Here is a 5,941-nt window from a genome sequence, read left to right as displayed (position 1 = left end):
CCTTTTCTAAAAAAAAAAAAAAAAAAAAAAAAAAAAAAAGAAATGAATTCAGAGACAAACACCCACATATTATGCAGAGAGGGAGAGAGAGACAGACAGAGAGAGAGACAGAGAGAGAGAAAAAGAGAGACAGACAGAGAGAGAGACAGAGAGAGAGAAAGACAGACAGACAGACAGACAGACAGACACAGACACAGAGAGAGACAAAAACAGAGACAGACAAAATTGAATGCTCAGCTCTAAATGGAACGTAGCCATAAAATATCTTTCTCAGAACTAATAGAACCCTGCAGAAGAAGAACCAATAAGAATGCAATAGTCAGATGGATGGAGAACACAAGAAGAACATGGCCTTCTAAATCAACAGACAAAGCTCACAGGAATGCAGAGACTGAAGCAGCAAGCACAGGACATGCACAGATCTGTACCTGGTCCTGTATGAATATGTTATGGCTTTCAATTCAGTGTTTTATAATGAGACTCCTGAATGTGTGAACAAGTTGGTCTCTGATGCTTGTGCATGAATTTTCTCAGGCTGTTTTCCTTCTGTTGATTTGCCTTGTCCAGTTTCAGTGTGCTAATTTTTACTTTATAATTTTTATTGTTATGTCTTGTTGTTTTTCTTATAGAAGCCTGTTACATTTAGTGTGGGATAGAAAGTGAGTGGACCTGGATGAAAACAGTACTGGGTAGTCATGAGATGCATAAAAAGAGAGGAAATTATAATGTAGATATATTGCATTAGAAAAGAATCTAATATCAATGAACAAAGGAAAACAAAAATACAATATAGTTATGCAATAGTGTCTATAGTAAAACTTTAAAAGGATTATTTTCAAGATAAACACATTATTAAAAGGCTAAGTAGATCTTTTTGTCTATATTAATATGAAATATGATAGCTATATATTAAGAGCCTATCACCACTTGAACCTGTGAAAATATTGGAAATTATAAGATGAAATAAGTTTGCAATAAACAGATATGACCCAGAATATGAATATGACCCAGAATATGAAGAAAATTTTCTTTGGTAATTAAAAGAAATTTTTCGTTTTTTCCTTCCTGCCTGAGCTACTCTAAAGACTCCACAGTCTGAACACCTTCCAGGAGATTTGGTACAGTCAGGATAATAGGTCATCAGCATGTGTACTGCTCTGGAGACACCACAGTCTGAAGGCTTCCTGGGAGATCTGGTGCAGCCAGGACCACAAGTGTCCCAGGATGCTTGCAAAAACTCAGGGACATAGGAGACAGTCTTCAGATAGAGCAACCATGTCGGTTAACAGCAGAGATAACCAGATGGGGAGAGAAAAAGGGCAAGACCATAAAAAACAGAAGCAAATATATTTTGACAAAATCAGAACCCAATCAGAGCCCATTTCTCCCACCACAGTAAGCCCTAGATATCCCAAAACCAGGATGATGACCTAAAATCCTATCTCAAGAAGATAATAGAATCCTTTAAGTATGATATAAATAACTCACTAAAAGAAATACAGGAGACCACAAGTAAGTAGGTAAACCCCTTAAAGGGGAAAGAAGGCAAATACACTGTAAAAAGAACAAAATGGCAATCAACAGATTGGGAAAAATATTTACCAATCCTATGTCCAATTAAGGGCTAATAGCTAATATATACAAAGAACTCAAGAAATTAGACTCTAGATAACATAATATCCCTATTAAAACATGGGACACAGAGCTAAACAAAGAATTCTCAACTAAGGAAACTTGAATGGCCGAGAAACACCTAAAGAAATGTTCAGCATCCTTAGTCATGAGGGAAATGTAAATCAAAACAACCCTGAGATTCGACCTCACACCAGTCAGAATGGCTTGTATCAAAAACTCAGAAAATAGCAGATGCTGGCAAGGATGTAGAGAATGAGGAACACTCCTCCATTGTTGGTGAGATTAAAAGCTGGTACAACCACTCTGGAAATCAGTCTGGCGGGTTTTTATTTTTGTGACTGGGTTACTTGATATTCTCTGGTTCCAACCATTTGCCTAAGAATTTCATGAAGCTGTTGTTTTTAATAGCTGAAAAATACTCCATTATGTAAATGTACCACATTTTCTGTATCCATCCCTCTATTGAGCAACATTTGGATGTTTCCAGCTGCTGTATATTATAAATAAGGCTGCTATGAACATAGTGGAGCATGTGTCCTTGTTATATGTTGGAGCATCTTTTGGTTATATGCCCATGTGAGAGTAAAAATTAAAAACAACTCAGCAGAGACCACCAACAACTTGCTGAGAATAGCCATAATAAAAATATCAAGCCCCTCTAGGGACAAGGTGACCAAAAATGTAGAAACAACCAAAGACATATCTTGACTGGTCTAAACATGCCCAAGTGAGTAATGGGCCACCTGGTGTTTATCCTAGAAGGTCTGAGGCTTCATGGTCAAAAATAGTGGGCCATTCAGCCTGTCAAAATGATTGCTTACACAAAGTGCTGATGTTTGAAATATCCAATTATATGTAACCGCGCCAGAATTTCCGACTTTCCCCTTCCCCCCTTACACTGTTCCCTATAAAAGCCCCAAACTTCCTAGGGTCTTCATCGATTCTCTCCCCTGCGTGGGATGAGTTTTGATCTGAGGGCCCTCGATAGTAAACTGCCTTTTGCCATTTGCATCAAGTCAGTCTCTCGTGTCTCCTTGGGTGCATGCTGATCGAGACCTGAGTTGGGGGTCCTCTTCAGGGGGTCCTTACACCCAAGAGCTGTATAGCTGAGTCCTCAGGCAGAACTAAGTCCAATTTTCTGAGGAACCTACACACTGATTACCAGAGTGGTTTTACCAGCTTACAATCCAACCAGCAATGGAGACGTGTTCCTCTTTCTCCACATTCTAGCCAACATGTGCTATCATCTGAGTTTTTTGACCTTAGTCAATTTGTTTCCTGTAAGGCAGACTCTCAGTGACATTTTGAGTTGCATTTCCCTGATGATTAAGGACATTGATCATTTCTTTTCTATTTTGTTGGTTGTTCTATTTATTTATATTTTAAATGTTATCCCCCTTCTTGATTTCCCTTCTGCCAAACCCCCTATTCCGTCACCCCTCCCCCTGCTTCTTTGATTGTGCTCACTCACCCACCCACCAACCAACTTCTGCCTCACTGCTCTAGCATTCCCCTATGCTGTGGCATCAAACCTCCACAGGAACAAGTCCTTCCCCTCCCACTGATGTGAAATCAGGCAATCCTCTGCTGCATAAGCAGCTGGAGCCATAGGTCCCTCTATGTATACTCTTTGTTTAGTGGTCTAGTCTCTGGGAGCTCTGGGGTAGGTGTCTGCTTGGTTAATATTATTGTTCTTCCTATGGGGTTGCAAACACCTTCAGATCCTTCGGTCTTTCTCCTAAGTCCCCTATTGGGGTCAGTTCAATGGTTGGCTGTGAGCATCTGCATCTGTATTGGTCAGTCTCTAGCAGAGCCTTTCAAGAGACAGCTATGTCAGTCTCCTGTCAGCAAGTGTTTCTTGGCATAAGCAATAGTGTCTGGATTTGGTGTCTGCATATGGGAGGGATCCCTAGGTAGGGCATTCAAGAGGCAATAGGCATGTAGAAGAATGCATATTTATCCATTCTTATCTCCTTTTACAAAGTTCAAGTCCAGTGGATCAAGGACCTCGACATAAAACCAGATACATTGAAACTAATAGAGGAGAAAGTGGGCACAAAACATGGGCACAGTGAAAATTTTCCTGAACAGGAACACCCATGGCTCAGGCTCTAAGATCAAAAATAGATAAATGAGAACTCATAAAATTGTAAAGCTTCTATAGTGCAAAGGACACTGTCAGTAGGGCAAAATGGCAACCAACAGATTGGGAAAAGATATTTACCAATCCTTCATCTGATAGAGTTATAGTAATGTCCAATATACACAAAGAAATCAAGAAGTTAGACTCCAGAGAGACAAATTACCCTATTAAAGATGGGGTACAGAGCTAAACAAATAATTCTCAACTGAAGAATTTTGAATGGACTAGAAGCACCTAAAGAAATGTTCAACAACTTTAGTCATGAGGGAAATGTATATCAAATGACCCTGAGATTTTTGTGTCATATCAATCAGAAGGCCTAAGATCAAAAACTCAGGTGACAGCAGAAGGACACAGCTGTGTTCTGGCATTGGAAAGGGTCATTCACAAATGTGGCTTGATGAGCACATCTAATGTCTCCCATATGTTTTCCTGAGTAACAGAAGAAAAATATCTTACGTGAATTCAATAATGGATGGATAATTCTATCAGGATTTTGGAAGTCTTGCACATTTACAGCAGGAAAGCACATGTCAAACTAGTTCCCAGGGTAACACTAATAAATGATGCTCTTTAAATAAGTAAGTTATTAAAGTTATTTAGGTCTCTGAGGAAATCACAGGCTGTTAGTCTCCTTTTGACAGTTAACTTTATATTTCCCCTTGGGGAATACACAGAGTATCCTAGACAATTAGAAGACACAACAAAGTCTTAAGACTCTAACATGATCTAGATGTGATCATTTGAACAAATTGTATGATACTTCCCCTGGGAACATCGGAAAGAGCAAAGAAAGCCATAAATTCTTGCTACCATAAAGAGAAATTAGAAGTGATTTAGAATATTAGAATTTAATCCTTTCTTGAAGGTAAGTGATTTCAAGTATTTGATATAGATAGACACCAGAGAACAAGTACTTTCATATCTTACCTGGCCTCTTATTGCTGGAACTCTCTTATTCTTTGAGATGCAGGACAAAAATAGTGTATTTACTTGTGTACCCTGCAATGGTAAACTTGTCTTAAGACATTAAGTTTTATCATTTGAACAAATATAATGAATCCATTATATTTATGAGAGTTTCATGCTAAGAGGAATAAGAGATATATCAATAATTCATTCTGATCTCACACATTAAAAATAATAACAAGATAATTACTTTAAGAAGCAAAACAGGATGGTATATTGTATTTGTTTCACATAAAATAAAAAAAATAAGTTCTTCTATTGAAAAAAAATGAATACTTGTATCTCAGCTTCAATATAAGCAATCAAAACTTAAATCTCATTGATGCACACACAGAGAGAATATACTTAGCTTCATAAAATATCAAGCACAATTCCATATACACTAAGTGCTTTGAGAAGCTTTTTTAACCAGATGAGAAATTACTGAAGAGTGACATATGTTATCTATTAAATTCCCACATATTAAATTCCAGATAATAGTGCAGTCCCACTCACCAATGCATTTCATAATAGTATGAGTAAAATAGAGTGGAAATGACATAGAATGTTAAGATGGTCACATTTGGCTATAAGAAAGACACATTTATTTGGAAATATTTATAAAGATACACAAGTATATACTTTCATTTCATTGTGTCTCTCATAACTTGGAATGATTTGACTTAAGGGACTATAATAGTTGAGGTGATTTTGCTTCATTTTACCTCTGTCTTAATTTTCAAAAATGCAAAAATTTTATACAAAATTCAGACAATATGAAGATGCATTCTAGAAACCAATCTCTATGTTTAATGTGACATTTCTATATTAATATTCATGTTTTACATATGTACACTGCTGTATAAAATTATTATACATCTTCTGGAAGAGATCATTTGCAAAGTAGAATACTCTATACATTAATTTTAAAAATCATGTGCAAACACTGTTTGTGACCATTTAACTTTAAAAAAAAGTCTGACCGGACAGTGGTGGTGCACATCTTTAATCCCAGCACTTGGGAGGCAGAGGCAGGCAGATTTCTGAGTTCGAGGCCAGCCTGGTCTACAGTGTGAGTTCCAGGACAGCCAGGGCTGCACAGAGAAACCCTGTCTTGAAAAACCAAAAAAAAAAAAAATCTGCTCATCCTACACATATAACTTAATAAAAGTTGAAAACATTGTTTGCTTCTTTTGGAGGATAAAATTGGATGAC

The sequence above is a fragment of the Grammomys surdaster genome, unplaced genomic scaffold (genome assembly GCF_004785775.1).
Source record: "Grammomys surdaster isolate TR1022 unplaced genomic scaffold, NIH_TR_1.0 350, whole genome shotgun sequence".
Classification (NCBI taxonomy): domain Eukaryota; kingdom Metazoa; phylum Chordata; class Mammalia; order Rodentia; family Muridae; genus Grammomys; species Grammomys surdaster.
Note: the sequence above shows the minus strand (reverse complement) of the source record.